Raw genomic sequence first — 17,500 nt, forward strand, 5'->3', positions numbered from 1 at the left:
AGGAGGAAGAAGAGGTGGAGGTGGAGGTGGAGGAGGAGGAGGAGGAGGAGAGGAGGAGGAGGAGGTGGAGGTGGAGGTGGAAGAGGAGGAGGAGGAGGAGGAGGAGGAGGAGGAGGAGGAGGAGGAAGAGTAGGAGGCAGAGGTGGAGGAGGAGGAAAATGAGAAGGAGAAGGAGGAAGAAGAGGAAGAAAAGAATTAGAAGAAATAGATGAAAGAGAAGAAAAAGAAGAAAAAAAGAAAAAGGAAAGACACAAACACAGACACAGACGAAGAAAAAGAGACCAGCTCTCCCGCAGGACGTTCCCCTAAGAAGGATTCCTTTCCGTCGTGTCAAGTTTCTCTCTCTCGCATCACGACTCTCGAGCGGTAGTCACGTCTCGCCCTCGCTTTGTCTGTCTGTGTGTGTGTGCGGGGGGGGGGGGGGGGGTGCGTTTAGGGAGGGTGGGGGGTGCGCGCGTGTGTGTGGGGAGGGGTGGGTGCGTGTGTACGTGAGGGGTGGGGAGTGCGTGTGTGTGGGGGGGGAGTGCGTATATGGGGGAGGGGTGCGTGTGTATGTGTGGGGTGGGGGGGAGAGGATGCGTGTGTGTGTGTGTGGGGGGGGGTGCATGTGTGTATGTGTGTCTCCTTCTCCCCCTCCCTCTCCTTCTCCCCACCCTTCCCTCCTCCTCCCCATCCCTCAATCTTCAAAAGACCCTCCTTTTATTACTTAGGAAAAAAAAAAAAAAATTAAACAGTTTTAATTCCAAACCGGGCGACACACGATCCACGTAATTAATATGAGATACAGGATCCTCTTCAGAAATGAGCCGAGTTGAATGCAAACGACATGAGATGAATCGTATTTTTGAGATGAACGAATTCCCTCTCTTTTACAGCTTTTTTTTTTTTTCTTTTTTTCTTTTACTTTTAGTTCGAATTTTCCCTCTTTTTGAACCCCCCGTGTTCAATAAAACTTCAAAGCTCTCGCGTTCATAAGACTCCGGAGCTAAGCGTTCTGAATATATACTGCAGAATGCTACACCTATTTATAAAACTCCAGCGCTAAAGATTACTAAAAAAATCAGAATATATACTTTATGATGCAACTCTTTTTCATAAGCTTAGTATCAGATCTCTTGCAATACAAATCAACATATCTTATAACTATATATCTGTCATGTTCACGTGAATTGAAATGGTTACAAAATAAATGTATATACAATAGAACTGATAAAGTGAAAAAAAAAAATCTTGAAAGTAATGAATTAGACTTTAAAACTCTCGATATGCAAATGTGATTTTTTCCTATATATCAACTAAATAACTTATTGTCAGTACTGTATTAGAGAGATTGCTATACTGAGAGAGAGAGAGAAACACATAAATAGTAGGATTAAAAGGAAGAAAAAGATTGTTAAAAAATAAATAAAAGCGAAAGTAGACGTGCAGGAAAATAAGTAAAAACAAAATTACAAATAGAAGGGTATTAACGAATAAAAAGATGAAAAACAAAGCAACTAAAAAAAGAGAAACGCAAAAACAAGAGAGAGAGAAAAAAAACAAAAACAAAGGAAGATGAACAACGAAGAAGCTCGAGCACGAACCGTTAACCAGAGAAAAGAATTTGACAAAAGAAAAAAAAAAAAGGAAAAAAAAAAAAAAAAACAGGAAATACCCTCTCCTCCCCCTCTCCCATCTCTCCCCCTCCCTCCTCTCCCAGCCCCTCCCCCTCCCCCCACCTCTAGATGAACAATAAAAACTGGAAAATAAGGAATTGATCTTAATACTATTTTTTTTCTTTTTTCAAGTTTAAAAAAGCGAGATTAAAACGTCATTTATTTTACTCGATTAAAAGAAATGAAAATTATAGAAATGGATGAATAAAAAGAAGAAGAAAGAGAGAGAGAGAGAGAGAGAGAGAGAGAGAGAGAGAGAGAGAGAGAGAGAGAGAGAGAGAGAGAGAGAGAGAGAGAGGAAGAGAGAAATTAAATAAGCGAAAGTGAATGTAAAGACAAAAGGAAAAAAAAAAAAAAAACGAAAAAAAAAAAGAAAGACGAGCAATGAAGGAGATCGAGTCTATACAGTTAACCCGAACGAAAAAAAAGAAAGAAAAAGAAAAAGAAAAAAAGAGAATATGCTTTAATAAAAAGAAAAAAAAAAAATAGATCGTGTCTCATTCTTACCCCGCCCCTTCCCCTCCCCTACCCCTTCCCCCTTCTATTCCTCCCTCACCTCTCCCTCTCCCTCTCTTCCTCCCTCACCTCTCCCCCTCCCTCCCCCCTCCCTGACCTCTCTCCCTGACCTCTCCCCTCCTCCCTCCCTCACCTCTCTCCCTCCCTCCTTCCCTCACCTCTCCCTCTCCCCTCTCCCCCTCACCTCTCCCCCCTCCCTCCTTCCCTCCCTCACCTCTCCCTCTCCCCTCCCTTCCCTCCCTCCCTCCCTCCCTGACCTCTCCCTCTCCCTCCTCCCTCATCTCTCCCCCTCCTTCCCTCCCTTACCTCTCCCCCTCCCTCCTTCCCTCACCTCTCCCCTCCCCCCTCCCTCACCTCTCCCCCTCCCTCCTTCCCTCACCTCTCTCTCTCCTCCCCCCATCACCTCTCCCATCCCCTCCCTCACCCCTCACCCCCAACCCTAAGAAACAATAGCTTGCGAACGACCTCGAAAAAAAAGTTGAAAAAAAAAAAAAAATGGGCTCTATTACGAGATATATGCAAATGAGGGCCGCGATAATGGGCCTAATCCGGACGCGATGACCATTAATAATATCTCTTCCTCTCCCCCCTTTCTCCCATTCACCCTCACCCCCCCCCCCTATTCTCCGTATGGATAGAACTTACCTTTTTACTTGAAAAGCTTGTGCGGAATATTCTGAAAAGAGAGAAAGAAGAAAAATGAGTAAAAAAAATTGGCCGATTTAATGGGAATTGAATGGGGGGGGGGGGAGAGGGGGGTAATTAAAATTGGGAAGGGGGGGGGGTGAAATAGGCAAATGGGGTGAGGTAATTAGCTGGTGTGATTAATTTGGAAATTCTGGGGAAATTGGAAAGGCTGTTTGTCATGGCATCGTGATGTATATAGTGTGGTAATTATGTGTTGTTTATGAATAATTATGTATGATTATGTAATTATATAAGTCATGGTTCTACTATGCTTTATATAGAGATATAGACAGACAAACAAATGAAGATAGATAGGTAGGTAGGTAGGTAGGTAGGTAGGTAGGTAGGTAGGTAGGTAGATAGATAGATAGATAGATAGATAGATAGATAGATAGATAGATAAATAGATAGAGAGAGAAATTAAGAGAGAGAGAGAGACATACAGACAAACAGACAGGGAAACAGAGAGAGAGAGAGAGAGAGAGAGAGAGAGAGAGAGAGAGAGAGAGAGAGAGAGAGAGAGAGAGAGAGAGAGAGAGAGAGAGAGCGAAAGAGAGAGAACGAAAGAAAGAGAGGGAACGAAAATAAGAGAGAGAACGAAAGAAAGAGAGAACGAAAGAAAGAGAGAGAACGAAAGAAAGAAAAGGAAAGAGAGAACGAAAGAAAGAAAAAGAAAAAGAGAACGAAAGAAAGAAAAAGAAAAAGAGAACGAAAGAAAGAAAAAGAAAGAGAGAACGAAAGAAACAAACAAACAAACATCGAAACAGAAACATCGAAGCATCGAAACATCGAAGCATCGAAACAGATCTCTTAACAGCCAAGAAACCTCACCGTATCGGATCCACACAATAACAGCGGATTTCCACCTCGCTTCTTTGTTCGTCACAGAACCACTGTTTACATTTCCCGTCACTGTGTTTTCTCTCGCTCGAAATGCTCGTCAATAACAACCGTTTCAATCATCACAACAGCCTTTTCGCGCCGGGAAATCACCGAGAAGATGGCTTCATTGTGTGATTCGCTAACCGAGGGACACAATCCCACAATTAGCGAGGGTTTTCCCACACGCGACGGGAGGGGGGGGGGGGGACAATTATTGAATGGAATGGCAACGGATAGATAGATAGATAGACACAGATAGATAGATATAGACATAGAAACTTGAGATAGATAGACAGAGATATAGATGGATACAGACATGGATAGACTGACAGATAGACATAGATAGATAGACACAGATAGATAGATAGACAGATAGACATACACTGATAGATAGACACAGATAGACACAGATAGACATAGACTGTGATAGACATAGACAGGCAGATAGATATATATAGACATAGACAGGCATACGTAGACACAGATAAAAAATATAGACAGACCTAGATAGCCAGATAGCTAGATTAACACAGACAGACAGATAAACGCATACAGATAAACAAACACACAGACCTTCGAGTGTTCAGCCGCAACATATGTACCGCTTTTGTGCTCAATGGATAGTTCGTGCCCTGTTCTTTTTCTTTTTTCTTTTTTTTGTTCTGCAAGATGTTCTTTCAACGTTACAGCGGCCCGTCACGCCCAAATTACCGCGAGTCACGCCCCTCCCTCCCCCCCCCCCCCCCCTTGGTTCCATCCCCGCCCTCTCGTCTCTCATGCCCATAGGTCTTAACATCTTCACTGTGCTTCATATTTCGCGCCAAATGGAGGTGTCATGGAGTCGATTCCGAAGATGAAGCGAGTTGCCGTTGGTCATTTCTGGAAAGGGGGGAGGGGAGGAAGGGAAGGGGAGGGGAGGAAGGGAGGGGGAGGGGAGGAAGAGAGGGGGAGGGGAGGAAGGGAAGGGAAGGGGAGGGGAGGAAGGGAGAGGGAGAGGAGGAAGGGAGGGGGAGAGGAGGAAGGGAGGGGGAGAGGAGGAAGGAGGGGGAGGGGAGAGGGAGGGGAGGGGAGGAAGGGAAGGGGAGGGGAGGAAGGGAAGGGGAGGGGAGGAAGGGAAGGGGAGGGGAAGAAGGGAGGAGGAGGGAAGGAAGGGAGGGGGAGGGGAGGAAGGGAAGGGGAGGGGAGGAAGGGAGGAAGGGAGGGGAAGTGGTGGGGGAGGGGAGGAAGGGAGAGGGAGTGGTGGGGGAAAGAGGGAAGGGAAGGAGGGGTAGATAGAATGAGGGGGGATGGGGGAAGGGGAGAAGGGAGAAGGGGGAAAGAGGAAAGGGGGGAAAGAGGTCGAGAAGTAGAATGAGGGAGTATGGGAGGAGGAGGAGGAGGAGGAGGAGCAGGAAGGAAAGGGGGAGAAAGTAAGAAATGCAGATAATGTACGGGAGGACGAAAGGAGAGGAGGGAAAGGAAAAAGAGGTACATAAAGTATGGGAGGATAAAAGGGAGAAGGAAAGAGGGAGAAAAAAATTCAGGGAGGAAAAGGAAGGAAGAAGGAAATAGGAAGGAAGGATTAAGATCGAAGGAGGAAGAGGAGGAAGTAGGAAAGGAGAAAGGAAGTAAAAGGAGAGGGAGGAAAAAAAAAGTAAAAGATGGAGAAAAGACGAAAAGACGAAAAGAGGAAAGAAGAAAAATAAGTAAATGGAAGAGGAAATAGGAAAAGGAGGAAAGAAAATAAAGTAAAAGAGAAAAAAGAGGAAAGAAGAAAAGAAAAGAAAAGAAAAGATGGAGGAATGAGGAAAGGAGAGATAATGAAGAAAACCTACCAACAAGGAAGTCCCCCTGAGCGCCTGTCCACAGGAGTCGAATCGGAGCGCCTTTCCGAGACGAAGGTGATGCGGCACGTGAGGCGAGATCAGGGCCGACGCCAAACTCATGAGAAAAGTGTCAAGGGCGGAGCGATAGAGTACCGAGGGCGGGAAGGGCGTGTGTCAAGGGCTACTTCCGTTAATTCTTGAGGTCCTGTTTGTACCTGTCGCCCTCCGTCCCGCCTTAGCGGTCTTCCCGGGCGCCCTAGACACTTTGGCTGTCGGGCGGAAGGTCACGGGGGGTGGAGGGGGCGTGGGAGGTGGAGAGGGTGAGGTGGGGGTGGTGGAGGAGAAAGGGGGAGATGGAGAGTGGCGAGGGGGAGTAGGAGGTGGAAAGGGGAGGTGGAGGAGGCCGAGGGGGAGCTACAGGAGGCCGCGGGGGTGGAACTGGAGGTGGGCGGAAGGTCAAGGAAAGTGGGCGGGGGTGGGGTGAGGGGGGAAGCTAGAGAGGTAGGCGTGGGTGGGGTGGGGGTTAAGCTGCTCCGTTTGTCGCCAGTCCACGCACACTTTTTGCCCGCCTGTCTGCCATACCCGCCGGAATGAATCCACTGCACCTTTCTCCGCTTACAGATTTCCAATTTTTTCCCTCCTCCCACACGTAGCTAGCGACCTTTTGAAGACGACTGCATTATTCTCGGCTCAAGGCACCCTGAAGGCATCTCAGATTGCAGTTTCCGATTACGAGAATCGCTTGAATGACATTGTTAGTGGTAATGGATGGTTACGGTTCACCCGGCTGTTGTTTTCGGAGATCGTGACCTTCCGTGACCTTTTGTGACCTCCCGAGTACCTTTTACGGTTTACTTCTGGAGGATGGGGAATGGGGGGGGGGTTGGGGATCTTTGTTCTCTCCGTTCATGAGCGCTGGTTTTGTACACTGTTGAGAGGGGCGATTAAATACCCCGGTTTTTATCAGCTGGCACATAAGACCTATTCATCTCTCTCCTACCCCCCTATGCGTTCACTTGTGTCGGCGATTCCCTCTATCATTCCGAGGTATAAAACGCTTCATTCACACTTTTTTGTGTATTTTTCGTCCTCGTAGAATGAACGAAATCCCATCAGGTGATAGACCTTGAGACGAACTCGTGAGACAAAAGGAACTGGAGATGGCGAGCAGATGGGGAGGAGGTAGGTGGAGAGGGAGAGGGGGAGGGAGGAGGGAGGTGGAGAGGGAGAGGGAGAGGGGGAGGGAGGAGAGAGGAGGGAAGGGTAGGGACTGTGTCTTGAATGTTTCTTTAACTCTTTTAGCTTCATTAGTCTCTCTCTCTCTCTCTCTCTCTCTCTCTCTCTCTCTCTCTCTCTCTCTCTCTCTCTCTCTCTCTCTCCCTCCCTCCCTCCCTCCCTCCCTCCCTCCCTCCCCTTCCCTCCCTCCCTCACTGGATCCACCAGTGTATACAAATACACAGTTTTTCATTGAATCCTATTGTCACTGGATCCTGCCATACAACACCTCTTTTATCAGACAATACGTTAGGCCAAACGGGGAATAAGAAACAGTTCATGACTCGAGGACGTAAATATACGTTCCACTCCACCTCTTTGGCTGGACATCGAAAACTCCTTTCACGAGTCATTTGTCTTTTCTGAGCCAGGTTATAAAACAATCGATGGCTGTTAGGACGCCTGGGTTACGTATGATATTTTTTTTTTTTTTTTTTTTTTTTTTGATCATTGTATTGTATAATAGTGTTTGAAATTATGTTTTTTTTTTTTTTTTTTTTTTTTTTTTTTTTTTTTTTTTGTCTGTTGTATTGGATCCTAAGTCTGTTATGATGTGATGTTTATTTTTGAGAGACTCTTTTAAAAATATATATATTCTCGGTCACATAGGAATTTCGGTCTGATTAATATTTCAGTGTTTTTTTTTCATTGTTATTGTTGGATCCACCTATTTTATCCTGTCGTGTTGCTATGTTTGTTATTGCTGATATGGCAAAGATGTTGCAAGTCACTATCATTTTCTCAATCTCACAAAACCACCGATGACACTTGGAAGTCTGAATGTGGTTAAGTTCAATGTCTTTTTTTATCTATTTTTTTGTAATTTCATTGATGTATTTTTTTTTTTTTTTTTTTTTTTTTAGGAAATATTGTGGTTTGATATTATTGCACTGATATTGTGACCTTTGCAAGTCACGTTTTTTTCCTCTCGGACAGACAAAAAAGTAAACAAATAAAAATACCGGTTCTTTTATTGTTTATTGTCGCACCGTTGTTATTCTTTTGACAAAAATAATAATAAAAAAATAAAAAATTATCGATGCCATTTGAACGCTTTTCTCTCAGTTCCTTTACTGTTTATTATCACCGTTACCGTTATTCCTTTCATTATTACTCTTATAATGATGGTGATATTATCAGCAATTATGGATATCTAATTCCAACCATTTTATATTATCAAAACCTGTCCTCTTGAATTAGAACCCTTTCGGTGGCGATCTTATTAATAATCTCTAATTCCAATCAATTTTATATCATCGAAACTATTTTTTAATGAATGACAAACTCTCCACTACTGATATTGTTCGCGCAGTATTAGTAATGGAGCAAGAAAGATATCGTAAATTAAGCTATGTACATTGAGAAAATTATACGTATCGTTACCCTTTGCACAGACTGAAATGAAAAATCGACGAAGTGGTGTGGAAAAGCGAGGCAAAGTCGTTAGCACCGTAACCAGGTGTTAACAGAGAGAAGCGTTCGTTTCCTCATTGAACAGTAGTAAAGGCAACGATCGTTTTTTTTCCCCTGACTGTACTTTATAGCGAAAGCACATACCAAGCGATAGCACGAAAGTACCAAGAATGAGTGAATGGATTTTTCATGTACCGCTGATATTCCTCAAGAAGGAACAGTTCACCGGCATATTTAATCGGAGCTCGAGGTATGTCACCCTTCCGCCGGTCGCTCTGAGTTACGTAATTCTAAAACAAAGAAAAGAAAAGAAAAAAACCCCGCAGATCTAAGGGGAAAAAGAAAGAAAAAGGAAAACCAGATTGTATCCGTAAAGAAGAAGGGAAAAAATGCACAATGTAAAATCTAAAACGAAAAAAATAGAAAAGAAATACAAAAGTGAATCCTTGTCCATTAACTAAAAAGCATATTGCTAACAAAACTAAAACAAGAAATACATATTAATTTTACAGAGAGAAAATAAAAGTTAAAACAAAAAAAAAAAACGAGATTTATCAATAAAACCCAAACACGGATATTCCGAGAAGAGTAAATACTTTTTTTCTTTCTTTCTTTTAAAGGCAATCAGTACCAACGACGTCAAGAATGCGAGTGGCAATACTGAGGCATCCTAAGGCATCCTGAGGCATCGTCTAGGATTTGAAGCCTGCATTCCTGACGTCCTCTCACGATCAGCTGTGCTCGTTAGTGAGAGTGAGTTAGAAGTGCCTCGTATGCACAGGTGATGTGATAGGAGGGGGGGGGGGGTAAACAGGTAATGAAGTGGGGTAGGGGGGGAGAGGGGGACGTTACCCGGGACCGTAACATAGTTAAGAGGGGGAGGGAAGGGAGGGGAGGGAGGGGGGGGGGCAGGGAACGTTATACCCGGGACCGTAACATAGTTAAGAGGGGGAGAGGAAGAGAGGGGAGGGGGAGGGGGAGTTAACTCTATTGAAAGAGTCATTAAAGTCAAAATTAAATTATCCTCGTTTGATAACGGAGCAATGTCTCGGCGATAAGCAAAGCGTTCCGTCATTTTGGCAGAAAATTACAAAACACAGAAAACTTTCGCTATACATTATAATGGGATTTTCTGTTTGAACTATTTTACTTTCCTTAGATATATATATATATATATATATATATATATATCTTTTCCTCGTAAGTAGATAGACGTAACTGCACAAGTAATTCACAAAAGATACAGCACATCTAAAGGCGTCAAAGTTGCATGTTGCGAAATACTATTACAACTCCAATCGATACGCAGTAACTGATTAAGATTATATTGTTTTATGAAATGCTGCTTCTCTGGGTGAAGAAAATTCTAAACATTTGGTATGGAAAGCTATCGTTAAAGAAAAAACAATTCTGGAGTACATACGATAAAAAATGAAAAACATTTAGTAGAGAAATGGAAAGGTTAAATATTATTGTCTAAGAACTTTCATATGGTTGTATGTTTTTGTGTTTTTGTTTGTGAAAAAGCATCTATATCAGATTCTCTCTCTCTCTCTCTCTCTCTCTCTCTCTCTCTCTCTCACACACACACACACACACACACACACACACACAACACACACACACACACACACACACAACGTGTATACCCCCCCCACCCCTCAAAACCCCCTCCCCCCCCGTAGACATATAATCATTCCATCTCTCTACTTATCATATAACCTGCATCCTTGAGGTATTTAGTCAACAAAGGTGTTATTTCTCTAAGGAGCAAAAGCGAGCACTTATTCTTACATAAGTTCTCGGTCTCTTCAGTGAGGAGATTGTCGCTAAATACGGGTTGTGCAAGAGAGGCACCTCCATGACGTGTATTGAATCGTGACGAAATATTATATACGGGAAGGTCACATCTGCATATAATTATCTATTAATTTATATGTCTATCTTTTTTAAATCTGATCTTTTTCTGTCGGTTTTGTTCGTTTTATTTATTTATTTTGTTTTGTTTCCCATTTATTTATTGTTTATCTTGTCTTTTATGTATTCACTATCTATCCAATGTCTTTTCTTTTATGTATTCACTATCTATCCAATTATTTTCGTCTCATCTCTCTATCACTTTCTATCTTTCTATCTATTTATTACTTTCTTTGTATCTTTGTTTACCGCTTCTACTGTTATGTTTATTATTCATTTACTTATTCAAACTTATTAAATCTTCGCGAAAAATAAATATCGCTAAAAAAAAACAACCTAAGTCGTTAATTTCGCTGGAACATTTTCCTTTCCGAATTCAGTATATTAATTAATTTTCATAACGATTCTCTTATCTGCGTTGGAAAATGTAATGATTTTCTCTTCTAAAACGAAAAGTTCAGAGCATTTGAGAAAGAAGAAAGAAGAAAAATAGGCGAATAAATATTAGTATGTTTTATGATTTTTTTCTGCTTTCTTATATCTCTTTCTGAAATAGAATTTTAAAAAATGGAAGAACTAAAGATAAAAGATAAAATCGAAAATAAGAGCTTATTTCCTACACCTGTTACATCCCAAACTTCACGTCACAAAATTCCTTTTTATAACGAAAACAAACCGACAAACACCAAAACCTTCATTCAACAACTTAAAAAAACAAACAAACAAACAAATCCACAAATAAAATCCAAAAAAGAAGAAAAAACAACAGATAAAATTCTTCAAATAGAGGAAGCTGCCACCATAGTCCCCGGCGTAGACGTCTCGTTCTGTCTCGCTCTTTCTCGTCCAATCTCGCGCACAAGACGTCCGTGTTGACAGGTCGTCTCTAAGGAGTTTCTCGTCGGTGTGAAAGGCTGGTGGCTGTCTCTCAGCTGACAGCACGAGGGGGAGGGGGGGGGGGCGTAAGGGGATGGTCATTTCCTCTTTTATATGTGGTGTTGGCAGAGTGTGATTGGGAATTGGTGGGGGGGGGGGTCGAGTGGGTGGGTAGAGGGGGGTGTGTATGTGATTCGGTTAGAGATAAATAGAAATAGATATGGAAGTGGGGATGTTCTTTCTCTCTCTCTCCCTCACTGATTTTCTCTTTCTTTCTTTTTCTCTCTCTCCTCTCTATCTTTCTTATTCCTTCCTCTCTCTCTCTCTCTCTCTCTCTCTCTCTCTCTCTCTCTCTCTCTCTCTCTCAAGCACACACTCGCTCATCAGTCTCTCAATCACACACACACACACACACACACACACACACACACACACACACACACACACACACACGCACACACACACACACACACACACAATATCTGCGACACCCATGCATTCCCACACGCCTTAATCAACTGATCCCTTTCGCGTGGACTGAATGAACCAAATACTTCTCCCACCCTACAGAGAGGCGCGCCGGGCAGATGCCTCATTTACGAACATCTGATTTAACCGGAAGAACGCATGTGAAGACAGAGGCAGAGGCTGACGAGCTTCATTAACATTCCTATAGTAACTTCAGTTTGTTGGGAAGGGAGAGGGGCAGGAGGGAGGGAGGGAGAGGGGTAGGAGGGAGGGAGGGAGAGGGGTAGGTGGGTAGGAGGGAGGGAGGCTAGGAGGGAGGGAGGGAGAGGGGCTAGGAGGGAGGGAGGGAGAGGGGCAGGAGGGAGGGAGGGAGAGGGACAGGAGGGAGGGAGGGAGGGAGAGGGACAGGAGGGAGGGAGGGAGAGGGGTAGGAGGGTAGGAGGGAGAGGGGCAGGAGGGAGGGAGGGAGAGGGGCTAGGAGGGAGGGAGGGAGAGGGGCAGGAGGGAGGGAGGGAGAGGGGAAGGAGGGAGGGAGGGAGAGGGGCAGGGGGGTAGGAGGGAGAGGGGCAGGAGGGAGGCAGGGAGAGGGGCAGGAGGGAGGGAGGGAGAGGGGCAGGAGGGGAGGGAGGGAGAGGGGCAAGGAGGGAGGGAGGGAGGGAGAGGGGCAGAATGAGGGTGGGAGGGAAGAGGGAAGGAAGGGTGGGAGAGAAGGAAGTAGGGAAAGGGGGAAGGTGGAAGAGAGAGAGAGAGAGAGAGAGAGAGAGAGAGAGAGAGAGAGAGAGAGAGAGAGAGAAGAGAGAGAGAGAGAGAGAGAGGGAGAAAGAGAGAGAGACAGAGAGACAGACAGACAGAGACAGAAACAGTGACAGAAACATAGACAGAGATAAATCAATAAACAAATAAACAGCAAAAAGAACAAGAAAGAGCGAAGAGAGAAACGAGAGAGAAAACGACCTCAACAGAGAGAACAGTTTAAAGCTGTGATGACCCAGAATTACAGACGGGAGACAACGCCAGCCAGCCTTTCCCCTCTGCATTCACCCCTCGTCCTGCCCTCGGGGAGAGAGAGAGAGACTACCCTCTTCCCCTCGGCTCCTCTGTGATGGAAAATCCTTGTCTCTGTCCACACGGCAGATGAGGAAACACGAGAGGAAATTACGCCATGCATCCTGAATGACCATTAGTGTATGGCAACAATTGTCTTAACAGCGGTTTTACGATCAATTTTAGGTGAAATAAAAGAATGTTTTTCGTTTTTAAATCTTCATGGGCGTCTCTCATCGAAATTATAATCATCGTGTAATTAAGAGATGAAATCGGCTCAATCCAGATAGAGAGTTAATTAAATCTATTCGATTTGAATGGGATCGACAGAGATAACTCTCCAGCAGATAAAAGCTAACATCATCTTTAACTACCATTGCAATCATCAATATCAATACGGACATGCGGCTGAAATGAATATCCCTTTTTCCTCGATCCAGAGAGATAGAAAAATAACTTCGTGCACTTTGAATGACTTTTAGTGCATGATAACAATGTTGTTATGCAGTCAATATCATATGAACACAGACAGAAAGGGAGAGGGAAAGAGGGAAAGGAGGGGAAAGATGAGAGAAAGAGGAGAGGCGAGAGAGGAGAAGAAGAGAGAGAGATGAGAGAGAGAGAGGGGGGGGGGATGGGGGGGAAGGGTAGGGAGGGAGGGGAGAGAGAGTGAGGTGAGGTGAGAGAGAGTGGAGAGTTAAGAGAGAGAGGAGTGAGAGAGAGAGAGAATGTGAGTGAAGGGAGACCGAAAGAGGGGGAGGGAGGGAGGTGGACGGGAGAGATAAGATCCTAGGGTGGGTTAGGGGAGTGGGGAGTAACCTGAATGGCATGCCAGGTGCGGGTGGGCGGGAGGTCGATCGGGGGTAAGGGTGAGCTGGTCTTTGGGGTTTGGACGGAGATGGGGTGTACGTATTCGGGGGTACCGGGGGGGTAAGGTGAGTTCTGGGTGGTGATGGCCGCTGGGTGCTCCGGCTCTTGGAGGGAGGATTGAGCTCACGTGGGCAGCTCTTTCATGTTACCTCTGTAGGCGGTGAGTGAGGTGAGAGAGGGGAGCGGGATAAAGTGGCAGGGTGAGGTTAGGGCACTCCTAGGGGGGGCGCCACGCCCGCTCCGCCCGCCCCCCCACAATAACCCAGTGCCGCGCACGGCAGTATAAAAACCGGTGCGAAGTGAGTGATGATTCTTGGACAACCTATGGCCTTTCTTGGGGGGGGGGAATCCCCGCCCTGCCCGCGACCGGGCCTCAGGCTCCATGGACGGGCACCCGACGGCCGCCATGGACGCGGCAAGCCGATCGACTTGACGGGGCTGCTGGCCCGCCGGCACGCGCGGCCCGGCGGGACGCGCGGCGACGGAGGCTCCTGTCCCTTGTGGGCCCCGGCAGCCCTGGCCGCCCGGGCCGCTCGGCCCCCCGTCCGCCCATTCGCCCTTCGTCTTCCTGTTCTCACGCCCGTCCCGCCGCCCTTAATCCTCCCTTCCTCCCCTCACCCTCACCTCCTCCCTTTCCCTCCCCTGCTCCCTTCTCCTCGTAACCTTATCCCGCCCTCCGCCCCCCCCCCCCCCCCCCCCCACCCCTCCCCCCCACCCCCCCACCCCCCCCCCCCCCCCCCCCCCCCCCTCCCCCCCCCCCCCTCCTCCCACACTCCCAGCCCCCCACGCCCCCTCGCCCCGCCCCATCACACGCCGTACACGACACCCCCGGCTGTGTTATCTGTCCTATTCATAAGGGCATTCGCCGAACGAGGGTTTTTTGAAATCACCTCTGCCATTCTCTTCTTAAGGAGGGACGGGGGTTGGGGGGTGGTGTGGTTTTGGGGCGCGGGGGGTTGGGGGGTGGGGGTGGTGGTTGGGCCGGTGCGGTTGGGCGTTGTGTCGGGGGAGAGGGAAGGGGCGAGAGGAGGCGTGGGAAAAGGGGGGGCAGGGGGAGGGGGGGGGGAGAGTGGAAGGAAGGGGGTTACTATAGAATCGCGCGGTGTTGAAGGTTAAAGGTTAGTGCACTTACGCGCTTCTTTTTTTTTTTTTCCGCGTTCTTTTTTTCTTTTTTTTTTTTTTTTTTTTTTTTTTTTTTTTTTTCTTTTTTTTTTTTTTTTTTTTTTTTCTTTTGTTGCCCTTTGTTTCCCTTTTTTTTGGCTTTTTTTTTTTTTCTTTGTGTTTTTTTAATTTTACTCTGCGCCTCTTGACTGGGGGTTCGATTCTGCCATAATGATTATGATACTGATAACAGCTAAGAATCGAAAGATAGTAACACAGCAACGGATAAATGGTTTAATAATGACATAATGATAATTACTCAGCAACGATGGTTGCAAATGGGACGATATACAATAATAATACTAATCATTTATAAATATAATAATAATAATATAATAATATGAGTAATCTAATAATAATAATAATAAGAATAATAATAATAATAATAATGATAATAATAATAATAATAATAATGACAATGCTACTACTACTAATAATAATAACAACAAGGATGATAATAACAATAACAATTACAACAAAACAACCGCCATTACAATAGTAATGAAAATAAAGATGAAAATTTAGCCACATTTCCACCCGCCAGTAGTAAGCTCTCTTACACATTACCGAAGAAAGAGCCAATTACCATAGCCTGTAATTAGCGTGTTTCCTTGTGCTTGAGACCGCGATTATGTGTAATTATCACTCTGATTACTGTGGGAGGCTCCTCGGCCGGTGCACAGTCTGGTAAGTCAGGAAGGAATAGAATTAATGAGTTAGAATTAATGAAGGATTTGGATGAGTGATTGTTTCGATGTTTTATGGTGATTGGGTGATTTGGTATATGGTGTTTTGTGGTGTTATGAGAGATTAATGTGTGATTTTTTTGTATGGAGAGAGGGGGGGAGAGGGAGAGGGACAGGGACAGGGAGAGTGAGAGTGAGAGTCATGAGTGGACGAGAGGCGAGATCGGAGAGAGAGAGAGAGATGAGAGAGTGGGAGAGAGAGAGAGAGAGAGAGAGAGAGGTATTACAACAGAAACAAACAAAAAAACAAATGCAAAGAAAACAAGACAACAAAAAAAAACAAAGAATAAACGAAATACACAACAAACAAAGAGACAAACAAAGAGAAAGTAGGACTAAAGGAACGTACCAACCCGTCCACATTAACACCTATTTATATCTACCGGCCCCCCCGGTACATTATGGACAGATGCACCAACTACATAACTGCCAATTTATCACGTGAACTGCCAGTTCTGTTAGCGCGCCGTGAATGGGCCTCTCGGGGCGCATGCGCCGCGGATAAAAGTGAGCGGGTTTCTTTTTGTGTGTTTGGTGTATTGTTTGTATTGGTGGTGGGTTGGTTTTTTGCTTTTTTTGTCTTTTACTATAGGGAGGAGAACCGAGAGGGTAAAGAGGAGAGGGGAAGAGACGGAGGAGGAGAGAGGAGAGAAGAGGGGGGGAGGAAGAGGAAGAGAAGGCGAGAGTAGCGGTAGAGTAGAGGTGCGTGAGTGTATGAATGAGGTGCGAGAGATGGATGGTAGAGATTGGAGTGAAGAAGGATGTAGTACGAAAGAGGTCAGGGGCGCGTAGATAGAGAGAAAAGAGTGCGAGGGAGAGAGAGAGTGAGGGGGGAGGGGGAGAAGGGGGGCGGGGAGGCGAGGATTGGGAAAAGAGGGAGGGTGGGGGGGGGGGGAGGGCGAGGGAGGGGGAGGAGGGGTGAGAATTGGATGGAGGGAGATGGACTAGCGGAGAGGGAGGGAGGAGAGGCGACGGGAGGGGGGATGAGGGAAGAATGAGCGGGATGCCGTGAGGCCGGGAGCAGGGGTAGGCGGGGAGAGGAGGGGAGGGGGAGAAGCAACGCAGGGAGAGACAGAGAAAGAGAGCTGGAGGGCGGGCGCCGGGGAAGGGGGGAGGAGGGGGTGGGTCGGGAGGCGCGGCGGGGGCAGGGGGCGCGGGGGGAGGGAAGAGGCGGGGGGGGAGGGGGGGGGGGGGGTGGCGAGGGAGAAGAGAGGGGCGAGAGAAGGCGCGGAGAGGAGAGAGAGAAGACTGAGCGATGAGGAGGGTAGAGAAAACGAGGGCGAGGGGGTGAGGGAGGCGAAGAGAAAGAGAGAAATGAAGAAGGAGGAGAGAAGGGAGGAGGAGGAGAGAGAATGGAGGGAGAGGCGAGGGGAAAGAGAAAGAAGAATAGGAGGAAGAGAGGGCGGGTGGGATAGAACAGGAGAAAAGAGAAAGAAGAGAAGAGAAGGGAAAAAGGAGGAAAACGTACAATAAAAATGAAAAAAGAAACATAAAAGGGGATGGAGTGAGTGAGAGAGATGAGGCGAGGGAGAGAGAGGGAGGATGAGAGAGAGAGAAGAGGGGTGGAGAGAGGGGAGGAGAGGAGAGGGGAGGGAGAGTTAAAGTGGACAGAGGAGGCGAGACGGGGCGTGGCGGGGGGGGGGGGAGGGGAGTGGGGGTGGGGGGGCGGGGGTGGACGGGGACGGGGGGGGGGGGGGAGGAGATAGGAGAGGGAATGGAGAGTGGGGTGAGGAATGTACTCTGGTGGAGCGGAGGAGAGCATGAATCAGGACGGAGAGTGTTAAGTTTTTAGTTTTAGTTTTCTTTTTGTTCGAGGGTGGAGAAAGGGGAGGAGTGAGGCGAGAGGTTTAGATGGAGGGGAGGAAAAAGAGCGGGGGGAAGGGATGTGTAGATGAGAGGGCAGTTGGGGATTCAGTGAGGGGAGGGCAGAGTTATTGAAGGGGTAGGAGACAGGGTGGAAGAGTGAATAGTTTGGGTCGAAAGTTAAGACACGAGAGTAGAGTATGTACGGAAGTAGAGTGGAATAGACGGGTGGAGAGGAGAAAGTTAGAGGGAGAAAGGGGTGAGAGAGTGAGAAGAGACGAGACGGGAAGAGATAGAAGAGAGCGGGGCGGGAGAAAGGATTCGAAGGGGCAGGGCGAGGGGAGACGGGGGAAAGGCGAGAAGAAGGAGGAGAAAGAGGGAA

General features: G+C 46.5%; 1 protein-coding gene across 21 annotated transcripts in view; it reads right to left on the reverse strand.

Moving 5' to 3' along the window:
• Positions 1-17,500, reverse strand: part of LOC125027065 (uncharacterized PE-PGRS family protein PE_PGRS54-like) — a 200,432-nt gene that overhangs the window by 102,048 nt on the left and 80,884 nt on the right. For all 21 annotated transcript variants that reach the window (XM_047615773.1, XM_047615794.1, XM_047615793.1 and 18 more), the window contains exon 3: positions 2,817-2,847. The gene's annotated coding sequence lies outside the window, so the exon portion shown is untranslated. The remainder of the gene's footprint in view (positions 1-2,816; positions 2,848-17,500) is intronic.

Source organism: Penaeus chinensis, chromosome 7 (assembly GCF_019202785.1).
Source record: "Penaeus chinensis breed Huanghai No. 1 chromosome 7, ASM1920278v2, whole genome shotgun sequence".
In the NCBI taxonomy this organism is placed as follows: Eukaryota; Metazoa; Arthropoda; class Malacostraca; order Decapoda; family Penaeidae; genus Penaeus; species Penaeus chinensis.